General features: G+C 47.3%; 1 protein-coding gene across 1 annotated transcript in view; it reads left to right on the top strand.

Annotated features, from left to right (window-relative positions):
- Positions 1-17305, top strand: part of LOC119393349 (visual pigment-like receptor peropsin) — a 417337-nt gene that overhangs the window by 353282 nt on the left and 46750 nt on the right. The gene's annotated exons all lie outside the window — the stretch shown is intronic.

The raw sequence follows: 17305 nt of genomic DNA on the forward strand, positions 1-17305 counted from the left end.
TTTTTTTATTACAGCGAAAGCTGTTATGAGATCCTTTCACCGGCCGTTTTTGGCGCCGTAGTTGTCCGCCGCCGCCGCCGCCGCCGGTTTCCGTAACCAGTATCGCTCGAAATAGGAAAAAAAAACGAATTAAGAAAAAAATTCCAGGATGGAACGAGGTTCGAACCTGGGCCCTCTGCGTGTGAGCCCAGTATTCACCCTCTGAGCCATGCCGGTGCTTGAAATTGCTTTGCAAAAAGGTTCTATACAGGCTTTATGTCGGGAAGGAACCACATTAGCATATGCAATATAGCGTGGTAGAAGAGTAAAATAAAAACCAAGCATCGCACAACGCAAATTCTGTAACCAGGCGTCACACTATGTGAAGTGCGCAACGAGTAGGTTGTTGAATGCTTCCAACCCATTACAAACGGCCTCTGCCATAATTCTTCGTCGTCATCAGGCACAGCATCAACAAAGTGCGCATAATGCCTTACATGCGTTTAGCAAGTACCACGGCTCTTCGTAGAATGACAAAAAATCGCACGGTGCCTGCTGCCCTACTTCTCAAAAATTACAATGATTTATAGCGTAGTGGGTTCCTCGCAAGTGCACTTGTATTGGTTGCCAAGGAAGCCCATAAGCGCATGATCCATTTCCTCGGGGTCTCAGTAAAATTACAATGATTCAGAGTGTAGTGGGTTCCTCGCAAGTGCACTTGAATTGGTTGCCAAGGAAGCCCATAAGCGCATGATCCATTTCCTCGGGGTCTCAGTAAAGTTCTTTGCCCCCCCCCCCCGTCTCTCTCCCACGTCAACGTATGTTATGCAGCATGACGGGAGAGGGAAATAGCGACCGGGCGTCACCCAATGCAAATTACATAACTGGTGGGCCGTTTAAAGCTTCCAACCCATTACAAAGGGATGAGCCATAATTCTTCATCGTCATCAGTCGTCACGTCAACAAAGTGCACATAATGCCTTACAGACGTGTAGCTGGTGCCTCGCTTCTCCGCAGAATGACGAATTATGGCTTAGTAGGAGCTTCCCAACTTCACAAAAATTGTGATTTATGGCGTAGTGGGTACCTTTCTAGTGTACTTGTATTGTAGCCCCAAGAGAGCTTACAATGGGATCTAGAAACGCCGCTCTTCCAGAGAGAGAGATAATTTATTTACAGAAAGGCAGAGAGGTCGGCCTGAGCTATAGTTTGCTCTGGCCTGCTACTGTACACTGGGGAGGGGGTACAGGGGAGCGAAAGAGTGATGAATGACGATGGTAAGGTAGGGAGATGAGAATATAGTTCGTGACGCTGGGGCAAATCTAAAGACGTGCATCCAGTCCAGTGGCTTGTAAGAAGGCTACGACTGCATCGATGACCACACTTGTGCTGCTGACGTCAGGCCAAGGACCTAACACAACCTCATCGGTTAAAGGCCTACTATGATACTGCCCAATCGATGAGATCAGTTTTTGTCGTTCTCGTGCGTACACTGGACAGGCGCAAAATATATGTTCAAGTGTCTCTGGTATCCGACAATGACCACAATCGGGACCAGTGTCACTGCAGCCGATCAAGTGGGCATAGCGTCTTGTGAATGCCACACCAAGACGAATGCGGTGAATGATGCATGTCATATTTCGCTTCAGCTTGTGAGCCATACGAAACTTCATTTCTGGGTCCCATTTATGAAGCCGCTTGTGCCGGCGTTCTGGTTTGTTCCAGTGCTCCGAAGTGGAGGTGTGCATTACTTGCCGAAGTAAGGCGTTAGTGTCTGCTCGCGAAAACGCAATGCACACTTCCGGGGCATTATGTAAAGCTGTTTTAGCTTCGGCGTCAGCCTTTTCATTCCCCATAACGCCACAGTGAGCAGGTATCCACTGGAATGCTACATGATGTCCATTTTTCATAGCATTGCCAAGAAGCTCAGCAATTTCTATCGATAAGGTATGATACGGGCCTTGTATCATGATGCAATCGATGGTTTGGAGAGCAACTTTGGCATCACACAATATCGTCCATCTTCGAGTGGGCTCTGCGGAAGTGAATCGTATTGCTTCCCGAATAGCAACAAGTTCCGCAGCAGTTGAAGTGGTCTTGTGATCCAACTTGAAACCTCTAGCGACGGTCATTTGCGGAATGACAAAGGCTGCGGCGGAAGCACGTGAGGTGGTAGATCCATCAGTGTATACGTGTGCCGCACCGCCATACATTGTATAAATGTGCAGGAGGGTAAGTTGCTTTAGGCCGATAGATGGTACCAGGGACTTCTTCGTAATCCCAGGTATCTGAAGCCTAACAAGCGGTCTAGGCAGAACCCACGGAGGTGTCACAGGAATAGATGTTGGAGAGAATCTTGATGGCATAATGTTCTCGTGCCGCGATAGAGCTCTTGAATAACAGCAGTCTGTGTGGGTAACAGGGAGTGCTGATAGGGGATGTTGCCTGTGTCGGCTCAGCAAGCGAAGATGGACTCGAAGGGGCTCGCAGAGCCTATATACATCCATTGTACAAGCCCGAGCTTCGGCGATAGTACCATTGGTTGATGTGGACCGTGGCAGGCCCAAGCATGTGCGCAAACCTTGAGCTTGGATGCTTTCTAGCGTGCTCACACAACTAGGTTTCATGTTGAAGAGCACGGGCATGCTGTATCGTAAGTATCCTACGAATAAAGATTGGTACAGTTGTAGGAGAGCAGCCTCCGGCGGACCCCATCTTGCTCCTGCCAAGAACCGAACAACGTGGACAAAACTTTTCAGCTTTGTCTTCATAGCAGCGACGTGTTTAGACCACGATAGATTCCGGTCGATGATGACACCAAGGAATTTGTGTTGTGCTACCGTAGGAATCTCGGTCCCATTCACGATTATTGGGTACCTCGTCATTTGTTTGCGCGTAAATGCTAGCAGTGCGCATTTTTCAGTTGAGAGTGCGAGACCTTGACGTCGTAGGTACCTTGCTGTGATGGTCACTGCACGTTGCAGTCGGGCACGCAATTAAGGACGTGTAGCTCCAGACACCCATATGCAGATGTCGTCAGCATATGTGCTAACCTTCACCGTGTCAGGAAGTTCAGCACCAAGTCCAATCAACGTGATGTTGAAGAGGGTCGGACTGAGAACACCCCCTTGGGGAACTCCGCGGATAATATTATAACGATCGGTATCTCCATCGCTCGTCGACATATACACGGTACGGCCACTAAGGTAACTCACGATCCATGCATACATTCGGCCGCCGATGTCTAAATCCTCTAGCGCATCAAGGATGGCATAATGCAAGACATTGTCGTAGGCGCCCTTTATATCAAGAAAAACTGCGGCCACTAATCTGCGTCGACATCTTTCCTGTTCAACGTCGGAGACCAAGTTGATGACACCGTCAATGGCTGATCGGCCTCTCCTAAAGCCATTCATGAATTCAGGAAAGCAATTATTGCTCTCTAAGAGCCACTCTAACCTCGACAAGACCATCCTTTCCATCACTTTGCCAACGCAACTGGCTAAGGCGATCGGCCGGGGATGAGAGTTCGTTAGGGCACTTCCCTGGTTTAAGCAGCGCAACTATGCGACTGCACTTCCACTTCTCTGGAACATTTCCCGACTCCCAGGAGGTGTTGTAGTAGGACAGCAGGATCTGTCGTGCTTCTGCATCAAGATGGCGGAGCGCAGCGTACGTGATTCCGTCCGGCCCTGGAGCCGATGAGCGTCGGGAAAGTGAGATTGCTGCTTCCAGTTCTTGCATTGTAAAAGGTACATCAAGGCGCTCATCAAAACACGGGGGGGGGGGCGTGGTGGTAAGAGTTTGAATCATGGTATCAGAAGTGTCTACGACAAGGCAACAGTAGTCCTTGGCTACCTCCAATTCGCTCCGACCCTGATGCAGAGCAACGGCACGGAATGGTTGAGTTTGTTGTGGAAATGACTGCAGACTTCGTACTATCCGCCAGATCTTAGAGAGAGGCTGTCTTGGGTCCAGAGATCCGCAGAATGTCCTCCATCGCTGCCTGTCAAGCTTGTCGAGGTGCCAAAGAACGTGTCGTTGAGCTTGACGACAGGCTGAGAGGTCTGACGGCGATCTTGTTCTTCTGTATCGCCGTTCTGCGCGGCGGCGGATAGCACGAAGGGCCTCGTATTGTACATCGATAGCTGATCGCTGCATCGGGATGTTAACTTGTCTTGTTGTGTCACGCAAGGAAGAAGCAATGATCTCTTCAACTTCGGATGGCATAGTTGTGCGCTGACAGCCGGTTTTCACCGATGTCCTGAATAAACTCCAGTCTGTTTGATGACTACACCGTAAGTCGAAGCGGCGGAACCACTTAAACTGAACGTAGGTTGGAAGGTGGTCACTACCATGAGTCTCTATATCCGTGGACCAAGATGCAGAAGACAGGAGACTCCTGGACACAAACGTAAGGTCGAGACAGCTGCTGTAAGAAGTTCCTCGAATGAATGTAGGTGATCCGTCGTTGAGCACCCTTAGTCCGAAATTACACACGAAATCCGACAAATCTCTGCCACGACCATTCATTACCGTGCTACCCCAGAGGGGATGATGAGCGTTAAAGTCACCAATCACAATGTGTTGGGCCTTGTGCAGTCTGAAGCATGGACCGAAGGTGGGAGCAGTCGATCTTCGCACTTGGATGGATGTATCCTCCAACTAGGGAAAGCCTGCGTCTTTTATGTTTTAAAGTCAAGCATACGTAATCGTTCGTAGTATGCGGCGTGATGTCGTGTCACCGCTCTTCCAGCTTTCGCTGTGACTGTGCTGCGGTTTCAGCGCAGGCCTGGCGTTTTTGTTTCCTCTTACGTAGCAGAAGTGAGCGGCCGCTTTTCGAAGCGCATTTTCCGCACGTACAGTGGTGCGTTTTAATTTTTAATTTTTAGGTTGTCACCGACTATAATCATTTCACTATAAGTCCGTCCGAAAGCGAGCTGAAATGCGGGACGGAATGGAAGCTTCCCAAACAGCCTTTAGGTCAGGTCAGACAACTGCGTTCGATCAAAGGGAAGGTTTAACAACATCCTAGTGAAGAAAACTGATGATTGGAAGGTATTTAAAGTATTAGCGAAACAAAAAGTTACTTCTCTATTGCAATAACCAATGCATGTGAGGAGCTCTGATTTCATACGGCGAATAATGACATCTTCATCAAATCGCACCGGTGCGCATCCGGGCGCCCTTGTGCGCCGTTTCGTCCAATCATAGTAGCGCCTTCACGGGCGCCCCGGTGCGCACCGGTGCGCTTTGTCGAATATGACGTAAGTCAACTGAATGAATCGTGGCTTCAGTTTTTGCTCCGAGGATATGTATGCATATGTACATGTTATAATAAGATGCTCCTTAATAATGTTCATCACTGTGTACATAAACCTGGCTTCAAAGAGTTTTTGGTCCTCTGGTGTCGCTTGTTGAATTCTCCTTTGAACGTCCCACACATCATATTACTTCGTTGGCTTCTAGTTCGTGTAATGGTACTTATCGATTGTCTTAAAATTAGACGTTGAAGAAGTTTAGCCAACGGTATCATAAGCCGGCTCACTAATAAATAAAGAAGACTCTGTAGGCACGGAGAGAAAACACGAAGGCATTTACATAACTGTTCTTGTTTTTTTGTTTTTTTTTTATTCTAGAAAATTTAAAAATATCCAACAATTGGTGCATACATTTCCTCTTGTCGCTGGGATCATCAAGAGACGAGTAACGTGAATTGTAATAAGCCGAAGTGTGGCAATCTAATACTTTCTCGGTAAAAGAAAAGATAGATTAATGGAGGTTCTTTTGATAATAACGCGACACTGTTTCCATAACTCTGACTAAAAGTCAAACTTGCTAGCGAAACTCAAGGCGCGTGTGCAATGCTGCGGAAGCAACGCGCGGAGCTTCACCTCGACTGCAAAAATGAAACTGGCCTATAGGAAAATAGTGGATCAGAAAAAAAAAACAAAAAAAAAAGAAAAACGCTGAACGGACGAAATGGCTTCTTCTACTAAGCCGAGAAGGCTGCTCATTTGATGGAATGTGGCGGAACGGGCTAAATAAATAAGCCCGACATCCGGAACCATTGGATGCGAGTACGCCGGCGGATTTATGGCGTAGATTTGTCCGCGAAAGCGAATAAACATCGCGTGGCTACAGCCGCAAGCAGAATATCATAATCCTGAAGGTTTCAATTCGTGACGCGACATGTCAGGCCTGCGGCAGTGCTGTCAGCATCGCGAAATGCGGAGACAGCGCAATCGATTTCATGAACGCTCCCCCCCCCTCCCCCCTCTTCCTCCCCAGAATCCGGAGCCAAATTCAGTTTCTCGTTTGATTAATGCTCTTGGACTTTGGACAGCTGCTCTCTTTAATGGATGTCCATTGTTACGATCGGCTGGCATCACCTGTTATAAACAATTTCAGCACGAGGATTTATTTGTGGCGGTGGACACAGATTCTATTGGCGGGGAACCTGCGAATCTGTGGGAAATAAAAGGTTCTTGTCTGGCGCTTACGCGTAGACTGCATATTTTGGGTAGATAATGTTGACGACGTCCCTAAGACTGCACGATTATTAGCTGGCGACACGGTATCCAGAACTAAAAAGCTAATTGAAGCAACTACTTTAATCACGCGGATAACTGGGTCAAATTACTTCTTATTTAAAAAAATTGGGGGACGCTTAAGCTTCGCCTTTAAGAGTTGAACGCGATAGCAATATCCTGCCCCTAGTGCGCACTTCGAACACTACGAGTGTTTAACAGAATGCGCGCAATAAGGTGTGTGCCTTATGCAATGGGTAGCATGCTTTAAACCAGGCGCAATTATGCGCGAGAACCTTTTTCGAAGCTGCGATGCACCCACTACGTAGTCTTAAGGGAATACGCGCAGTAATGTGTGTGCCTTTTGTAATGGGTGGCTATCTTTAAACCACCAAGTCGTTATGATATTGACGTGATGCGACGCCCGATGGCAATGTACGCTTGTACCACGCAATATTACTCTCATATTTCATCTTCCGTGACACCTGTATACAGGACGCGTATTTTTGGGAAGCATCAAAGTTACTTTCAGTGCAGCTCCAAGCAGAGGCGTGGCTGTGCCTCTAAGAGTTTAGGACTATGGTTTGGCTCGTGGGGTACCACGCCGAATCAGTTCGCAGGGATTAATTGGACACGAATCCCGCCAAAATACCTCGGAGTACCACTGGACGCGTATAGATTCAGTGCCCATTACTGGAAGGAGCGCGTTCCTAAGCTTGAACGACAGGCCCAGACATTTGTTCCCCATCGACTTTCAATATTCGGGAGAGCTGAAGCTTGCAATACTTTCCTAGCAACAAAGCTTTACTACGTATTGCAACTTATCCATTGCGCGAGATTTTATATACAACGCTTTCATCGAATTTTTGCTACTTTCATATGGTCTTCGACTTTTGAGCCCATGCGTCGTGACAACATTTTCAGGCCAGTTAGTGAGGGTGGGTTGGGATTAGTACATCTTTATCTATGGCAAGCAGTTTCACGGTTCTTCTTTTTTCGAGACAATTCCCACCCCGTAATCCGTTCATTCTTGCAGGTTACACTTGTTGATTGCTTGCCAGACTTAGTTATTTCATCAAACTTCTCCGAACGCCCGTGTTTGTGGGGATTCATGCAGGAAGTTTACCTCGCAGTTCGGTTCCTTAAAGCTCGCTTTTCCATGGAATACCTGTACACAGTCTCGCGCAAGGTACTATATAAGGATTTACTAACTATGCTCTTCCCGCCTCCGTTGTACCGTTCATTGTACTCCGATCTTTCAGGCCACGATGTGTTGAAACGTGTGCGCAAAATGTATATTCCTCCTAATTCAAAAACATTTTTCTATAAACTCCACTCTGAAACACTTCCGGTAAACACATGGTTGAAAAGAAATGGTATTTTTGTCTCTTCTATTAACTGCCGTCTATGTGATGTGCCGGAAACAATAGAACATTGCTTTATTAGCTGCAAAGACGCTATTCTGTTCTGGGATGTCTTTCAGAGAGCACTGAAGAAACGTTTTGTCGTCAATTCTCACACCATACGTTATCTTATACCAACATCGCTTGATGAAGTGCCATATGATATGTTTTTCCTCATGGGTAGCTTATGGAAGACACGTATGCAGGACCGTAACGCAGAACCCACCATTTCTTCAAGCATGCACTTCATTCGCATGACTATTCAGCTAAAGGACATTTATGATGACCTGGACTTTAGACCGGACTGGTACCCCCTCTTGGTGAGGTGCTTGGCCTCACCACCTTTCTAGTGTAACACGATTTCTAGTATAACACTGCACGTTGTGTTAGCCATCGAGTGTGCACTTAGTAACGCTTGAGTGCATATTGTCGCTATGTGATTGTACCTTTGCTTGCTTTATTTGTGCTATTATTGTGCACTGTAATACTAAGTGTGATTAATACCATGAAAGAAAAAAAAAAGGCGTGGCTGTGTGGTAGAACACCTCCTTGCCACGCAGACGCCCTGGGTTCGATTCTCACTCGGGCCCAACATTTTTATTATTTATTTTATTTGCAGCTTTTTCGATTTTTCGGTCACGGACAAGATGATGATTTTTCGCTCACAACCAACGGTGCCGACGCCGACGGCGGTATTTCTGCGATACGAGCTCTTTAACGCTATCGCGTTAAAAAATAGAACAGTCACTACAGCCCAATAAACCACCAGCCCAATCAACTTCATGGTAAATAATTAGCGTTTTCCGACGTCAGGAGCCTCGCTGCTCGTTTGCGCCGCTTCACTGAAAAGTTGCAAATAGAAAGCCACCGAAGGCAATGCGGCTATCATGGAACTGATATAACGTGAATAAGAAATGTTCGGTAGTATAGAAAATACGAGTTTGCTTGTTTTTACTGCCGCCTCTCCTGAGGCCGGTCTCCGCAGAAGCCCACAACACCGCACCAAGCGTTTGTCTCAAGCTCTGTGAAGAAATAAAAGCATTACGAACACCATTTTCGTCTCCCTGCGAACAGATTCCTTTTAGAAGGAGTTATTTCCTTAGCTACTTCTCACAGTCTCCCCCCACCGCCACACACAACACACCAAGTGCGCTCCCTGCTAAAAGCTTCTTGTCAAGCGAATGACGCGGTCGCGATATTTTTGGCACTAAACAAAGCCTCGGAAGTTTCGAGTTACGTTACTTCAAGGGTTGGATAACTCAAGTTCCCTTTAGACCACGCGACAGGGAAAATTAGAAAGCTTTTCAATTACTGGAATCTCTAAAAAGCTCAGTCCATGAAGTCTCTCTTGTGAAGGAGCTGTCATGTCTTCACAGTATGCAAAAAGCTTAGCCGAGTTTTGCAGCACCGCCTAATTGCAGCCATCCGCCCGTGAAAGCGGATACGCGTCGCCCTGTTTAGACGTGCGTGCCATATACTCGGCGGAGCTAAAGAAAGGTCATTCTGAGCCGAGTGAAACTCACCCTTTAGAGTGAGGCATAAATTGCTTTTTTCTTTCTTTTGACGCCGGGATAGTGAAGAAGACGTCGCCTCTTCTAGCGTTGATAAGCACGCGGTAAGAAGTTCCTTGGGGGAGAAGGTTCAGTATCGGTGGCAGAAGAAGCGCGCACGCACGCACGCACGCACGCACACGCACACACACACACACGCACACACACACACACGCACACACACACACACACACACACACACACACACACACGCACGCGCACGCACGCACACACACACACACCTACACACACACACACACACACGCGCGCGCGCGCGCGCACGCACACACACACCTACACACACACACGCACACACACGCACACGCACGCGCACGCACACACACACACGCGCGCACACACACACACACACACACACACACACACATGAACCGAGGACGTGAACCTGCACATTGAGAAGGCGGATGAAGTCGAGAGGAGCCTACAGGTATACGGAAAAACACCAGGCCTGCGCGGAACTCGCAACACAGCCACATTGTAAGCTGGAGTTGCGGCCTTCATAGAGCCCGTTGTATACTCTCTTAGGGCGTCTACCGCAAGTACAGTTGCACGGTACCCACTACGCAGTAAATCACCACATTCTGCGAAGAAGCGAAGCGTACACTATCGGCACGTCTGAGGCAATATGCGCACTCATGTAGCTGCACGCTTTGTTGTTGCTGTAGCGGATGATGATAAGGAGAAATTATGGATGATCCCTTTGTAATGGGTGGGACACTTTAAACCGCCCACTCGTTACGTATTCACACTGTGTGGCGCCTGGTGCGATTTCATTCTTCTTTCTCGTAACGTTACATCTGTTAAGGAATTCCTCGCCATACATGACGCTCGTATGGCGCGGCTATTTAAAATTCATTTGAAGGATGTCCTAAAATAAGTTGATTTAAATTATTGTAGCTTGCGTCATCTCGTGCGACCCAGAAGCAATGCCTGTTCACTTGCTCTTACTAATAGGTAGGCACAGTTTATGGTGAAAAAGGGTGTCAATGTAGGCTAGTTGGTATTTCATTGCAGGAGCGCCTCTTTCTGTCATCTTCTTTCTTACCAACTCGTACGCGGCGCTACACTCAAAACCTGCAATGAAAAACAGTTTATGGAAAACTCGCATGTTAAACAGACACGCAGAATCAATGGTGTCACACGGTCGCATTTCATACAAATGGGTCTGCAGCTAAAAAGACTTTTATGAACAACTACTCTTTCAGCCGGATCGGTATCCACTGTCCATGAAATGTACTGCCCTAATACCCTTGTAGAACCCTGTGTTCTTTGAAGCATCTTTTTGAGTAACGTTTGATGTGCTCTTGTATGGAGGCGGCCTTGACTGTTTTGTTCGCTACGTATTTGCATTAAGTACATATGTTATAAATGACATGGAAGAAAAAAAAGCACTAGCGTGGTTCTGTGATAGAACACTTCCTTGTTACGCAGAATGCCTGGATTCCAATCCTCCTCGAACCCTGTACTTTCTTTCCTCACTGTGAGCGATAGCTGCGACGGACATCGGCGGCGGCGGCGACGAACTACGCCACCAGAATCGGTTGTTGTTGTGATCTTATAATAGCTGACGCTGTAAAAGTTATACGTGGCATTCATGCGTTACACGCATACTGTTCGTGAAACAACTACTCCAACCTTCTAATTTATGCGGCGGCTTCTGTGGCGGAAATCACGTTATATAAAAGTGTAATACCTACCAGTACAGCGGACAGGTACCGAGAGTGCTTTTAAAATAACAGGTTCTCCTGTGTCCCACCTATTACCGCACTCACGTGCTATGAGCACTCCAACGAAGGGTCATCGAAACACGTGGGTCCTATTGTCTCCTTCTTGAGACCCCGCACATTTTCACTGGTATTTGAGTGCTCACATTCCAGTGTAGTGTAATTTATTGTGTACAGGATTCGGATCGATGCATAATGAAGGAACATATTTCTATCTCCCTAAATAATTCTCTGATCTTCCAAAGCGGGCAATGGTCTCACGTATGAAAAATGAGTACTGTGAGGCAGTTTAATTTTCTAAGGATAACACTGACAAACACGCACATTACATCTAGTACCGTAAAGAACTCATTCAATTGAAGTTAGTTTTTTTTTGGATAACAATTATATGGCAGTCTCGACGGGTTTTGCCGTCGCCGTCGCCGTCATGTCCCGTATGAAATCCAAATTGATAAAATCCGCCGGCGCATCGTATGTTCTACTGCGGGTAAAAGCGCGCGAGCGGGGGCGACGAACGCGGCCGAAGCAGAGATCAAACGAGCCGGCCCATTTCCGTCGCTCGGAGGGTGCATGCGATAACATCAACCCGCTCGGGAGGCTTGCCGTCGAAGCATACGGGAAACGCCCTGCCCGTAATTAACGAGCATGAAAAGACGCGAGGAGGGGGGATGTCGCGCGAGCAGCAACTTTGAACTTTGAATCCAAGGGCGCGGTCGCGATCGCTGGCGCGCGCGCTATCTCGCCAACCATCACAGCGGGCGGCTCGTATACCCTTCTACGTGCGGCGCTCTCAACGCGAAGTGACTATGCGGACAGAGCATCTCTCCCTGGAGAGGCCGTATTCTCGTACACCAGCGTTTTCTAGTTACGCGAGATCGGATACAAAACAGTTAGCTGCCAGCCTCACTTCGTATGACACTACAATTTGTTGCTATCGCATTCATTGCATTGCCCTTGCTGTGAAACTGTGACTTTTTTTCGTATTCTGTTGTGTTATTTCGTGAACGAGTTTCTAAAATAGTTATACAGCAAGCCAAAACTACCCTATTCATCTACGTTTTGCAATTTTATAGCGCCGATCTACGGATATGTGTCCGTATTCATAAAAACGTCTTACGCTAAGGAAATTCGTTAGGAAATATTTCGACCAATCCTGATATTGAACATACCATTAGCGAAGTCGGTCGGCCAATGGCAAGAGATCACTTACGAAAGAGTTGTTTTGTGAATTCAGCCAATGATTAATACAATGTTCTTATTGTCACCGCCTTAACGCGATATACTGTCAACGATGGCGCATGTCAACAGGTTTTCCCATTTTAAAACTTCCCTGAAAAGAGCCACTCGGGGAGGGCAGTTGCCGGCACGTCTTGAAAAGCGATAGATCTGTCCGCGACTTGATCATCTGTGCCCTCCCCCTCGTACCCTTTTCTCCTCCTAGATATCGTCTATACTTGCCATGACCGCTTTCGAAATGTGAAGGAAAGAGGCACAAGTGTCACTTTTACAATTCGTGCTTGCCGTTGCCAGGCGCTGAGCCGTGCTCCCAATTAGGGTTGCAGAAGTTGCGCCTTTTCCTTTCCTCAATCTCTCCTCCTCCTCCTCCTCCGTTGCCGTGCATATTTTATATATTCTTTACTATTCCGCTTTTCCTGTATAATGTACCGGCGAGCGGTTCGCTTATAACGCCGTCTCTCCTTTAGCCACTTCAGTCGTGAATTACAATTCGGTGTGTTTAAGACATCAAAGTGCATATGACACAAGCTTAGCGGAACAAACGTTTACTACGTGACTCGCCTGTTTAGATCGCCGCAGGGAATTATTTCTATAAAGAAAAACCTAATTGATTACGACTATATATCTCTGTAAGGCGAGCTGTAAGGCGATGCGTTGTAAATAAGTGGAACTAAATTTTTGTTGCGACAAGATGCGGTGGTGGTCTATAGACTTGACAAATTTCCCATGGAAGAAAGAACACATATTAACCGCAGTGATACATAGCAACTCATCAAACATCACCAAGCGTGATAGAGCTCCTCTTAATTAGCTTTGTTTAGCGTTACTTCCTGTGTGTAAAAATGAGTCATGTGAGCGGAGTTCGCAGGAGCGGGGTGATTTGCCCCTGCGGCGCAGAGCCACAGAATGCGGAATCCTGCCGCACAACCGCTCCGGAATGTCCCAACTGTCACACAACGCACGAAGCATCATCAAGAGACTGCCCATTAGTGAAAAAAGAATGGAGTGTCTTGAAACAAATGGTACGGGACGGCTCAACGCACAAAGAGGCTGCTGATATTGTGAGAAATAGACAACGACTCTAGCGTCGGCGACGAAGGTCTTGGGTTACTGCTGCCCAATCTGGACGGATACCGCAATATCCTACTCCGACAGACCATCAGACTTCTAAGCGACAGCTACCACCCCTGCCGCCACCACCACCGCACAATGCATCACAGTCGGAGAGCCGGAAAGATGCGAAGGCTTTGAAAACGGCAACGGATGCCGCGTGTCCCTCACTGCCACCACTGCGCACTCATAAAGAGCCGGTGCAAAATGTCCCGCAATGTACATCATCGTCCACATATGATTTCCACGGCGAAAACCGACAAGCCTTCGCTGTGTTGAGGTCTCTCGTGACCATAACGCGCTCTCTCCTCAATGGAATGACAACTCCATCAGCTCAAAGCGCACTGCAAGTTCCGGATTCCTTGGAGCCAGTCCTTGCAAGCCTTTTTTATAGACAACCGCAGAGGAACTGGTCTCAAACATTTCTCGGCTGTGACTGTCTAAGTGTGCGCGGTGAACGCTGATATGTGTGTGCGCGTATCACTTGTTCTTTCTTTCTTCCTTTCTTTCTCTATTATTTTTCTCCCCTTCCCCCGTATAGGGTAGCGAACCGGGTACAACCTGGTTAGCATCCCTGCCTTTCCTTTGCCTCTCTCTCTCTACTTCCCGTGCGAAAGTTGCTTGCGCAACTGTGTTTGGTTAGCGTAGCGTATCCTTTACATTCAGTGCTGTCTCTAGTATTTTCTCTCTCTTTCTTGCATTGTCATCACTAGTTAAAACATTAAAGAATATGTCTCATCTCCACGTGGAAACAACGTGACCGAAATGGTTCTTCTGAGAACAATCCACGTGGTTATTCCTTACCTTGTTATCGCTGCGCCCGGCTCTTACATTATCGTTCGTTCAGTTTAGTCAAGGCAGCGCTAATGTATATAGGTACGCGCGGTCGAAGAGCAACTGCAATTACACCATAAATATTCAAAACTGCCGCCACGGACTCAACGTGCTTGGAATGAGGTTTAGCCCTGCAGTGTTCAAAAGGGGCTGCCCGAGCCGGCACAGCTGCCTGATGAGGAACTCCTCGTGACCGCAATACGCAAAGTCACTGCGCCCGTTGAAGCGCGTTCTACAAGGACGAGCAGCCGCCCGTAAGAAAAAGAAGCTCGCTGATGTCCATCGCTTGCTGTTGGTTGTATGGAGATTGCTGCTTGTCCTCTTGAGCGGGAGTATATATGCGCACCGAAAGGGCAAGAGCGGCAAATGAAGACTGACTGGCTACCACATCCACGTGTGACCTCATTCTTCGACAACGTGGGACACTATATCCGAAGCGGAACACCTCGTTCCCGAGACCCTGCTAAAATTTATGAGATGGCCAAAGAATGCAGTATTAGTCTCGGGTCGCTACATAACGTCATCAGCACAGCGTTTTCCGGTATAAGACCTCTCCTTCAAAATGGGTACCAAAACAATTTATTTCACATATATTGTTTGGGAGCGAAGGGGTAATCTGTGCGGGACTTTGCTGCAGTGCCAATAAGCTGGCGGCCACAATTTTTCTGACGCTTTTCTTCTCGGATGAATGCTAAATATACTATGCTCGAAAGAGACGGCGGGTTTAAAAGGGCAAGAAGTTGATCTATCTGGCATAAAATTAGTCGTGTCAGTCACAGGCGTCTATAGACGCACACAAGTGAAGGGAAACAGGCAACTCAAACACCCTTCCCTCGAGCCCGTTTCGGTACGACTAGCTGTTTCTACCATGAGCCGAAAGGGTGACTAAGCCGGCAAAGTACTTACTCGTATACTGTGTCAACAATTCTAGTAAAAAAAAAATTCAAGTTATTTAAATGCTGCTTGTACGATCGGCGTCAGAAGTTTAGAGACCACTAGGTGTGAGAAAACTTTGAATTTCCCAGCAATTTTGGCTGTATTCGGTCGAACTGCACCGTACATGTAGTTAGCGCACTTTAGAACAGACCGGACGTTTGGATACAACGCTGCCTGCCGAAGCAGCGGGAACATTCTGCTTTTTATTCTGTCTCGTGGTCTCTAAACTTTTCACGCTGTCTGTGTACATCCGGTTCACATGAGTTAGTAGAGATGGTCTTTACGATAAAATTCAGTCAATACATAATTATCCAAATTTCGCCAAGGTTTCTTTTTTTTTTATTATGAGAGTTCTCTATGGCGTTATATGAAAAACGTGAAAACAACGATCTACTAGCATAACGGCATTTTATATGCTGCATCTGAAGTGATTGCGCTGCCAGATATTCATCATCATATTTGACGTTAAGTACACTAATTTGGCCGTGGCGAGAGTAGTGAGTCTCGCCAAGATAATCGCCCCCTTCTTTTACAGCGAAAGCTGTTATGAGATCATTTCACCGGCCGTTTTTGGCGCCGTAGTTGTCCGCCGCCGCCGCCGCCGGTGTCCGTAACCAGTATCGCTCGAAATAAGAAAAAAAAAACAAATAAGAAAAAGATTCCAGGATGGAACGAGCTTCGAACCTGGGCCTCCTGCGTGGGAGCCCAGTATTCAACCTCTCAGCCATGCCGGTGCTTGAAACTGCTTTGCAAAAAGGTCCTATACAGGCTTCATGTCGGGAAGGAACCACATTAGCATATGTAATATAGCGTGGTAGAAGAGTAAAATAAGCACCAAGCGTCGCACAACGCGAATACTGTAACCAGACGTCACACAATGCGAATTGCGCAACGAGTAGGTTGTTGAACGCCTCCAACCCATTACAAAGGGCTCTGCCATAATTCTTCATCGTCATCAGGCACAGCATCAACAAAGTGCGCAAAATGGCTTACATGCGTTTAGCAGGTACCAACGCTCTCCGTAGAATAACAAAAAATGGCACAGTGCCTGCTGCCCTACATCTCAAAAATTACAATGATTTATAGCGTAGTGCGTTCCTCGCAAGTGCACTTGTATTGGTTGCCAAGGAAGCCCATAAGCGCATGATCCACTTCCTCGGGGTCTCAGTAAAATTACAATGATTTATAGCGTAGTGGGTTCCTTGCAAGTGCACTTGTATTGGTTGCCAAGGGAGCCCATAAGCGCATGATCCACTTCCTCGGGGTCTCAGTAAAATTACAATGATTTATAGCGTAGTGGGTTCCTCGCAAGTGCACTTGTATTGGTCGCCAAGGATGCCAATAAGCGCATGATCCATTTCCTCGGGGTCTCAGTAAAGTTCTTCGCCCCCCCCCCCCCCCGTCTCTCTCCCACGTCAACGTATGTTATACACCATGACGGGAGAGGGAAATAGCGAGCGGGCGTCACCCAATGCAAATTACATAACTGGTGGGCTGTTTAAAGATTCCAACCCATTACAAAGGGCTGAGCCATAATTCTTCATCGTCATCAGTCGTCGCGTCAACAAAGTCCATATAATGGCTTACAGACGTGTAGCTGGTGCCTCGCTTCTCCGCAGAATGACGAATAATGGCTTATTAGGTGGTTCCCAACTTCACAAAAATTGTGATTTATGGCGTAGTGGGTACCTTTCTAGTGTACTTGTATTGTAGCCCCAAGAGAGCTTAACGGGCTCAAGAAACGCCGCTCTTCCAGCTTTCGCTGTGACTGGGCTGCGGTTTCAGCGCAGGCCTGGCGTTTTTGGACGTTCGGGCTTAACAGATAATAGCAGTGCTCCTGCTTAAGACGGGCAAAAAGAAAATGGGCGGCCATGATTCTCCAGCACCACACTGCTTCTCGAGAAAGGTTGGCCTTTGCGTCTGCGCGACATTAGTGTATTAGGCTTGAACTTCGGTAATGATCTGGGATACGAATTTTTCAGTGA

Source organism: Rhipicephalus sanguineus, chromosome 1 (assembly GCF_013339695.2).
Source record: "Rhipicephalus sanguineus isolate Rsan-2018 chromosome 1, BIME_Rsan_1.4, whole genome shotgun sequence".
Classification (NCBI taxonomy): Eukaryota; Metazoa; Arthropoda; class Arachnida; order Ixodida; family Ixodidae; genus Rhipicephalus; species Rhipicephalus sanguineus.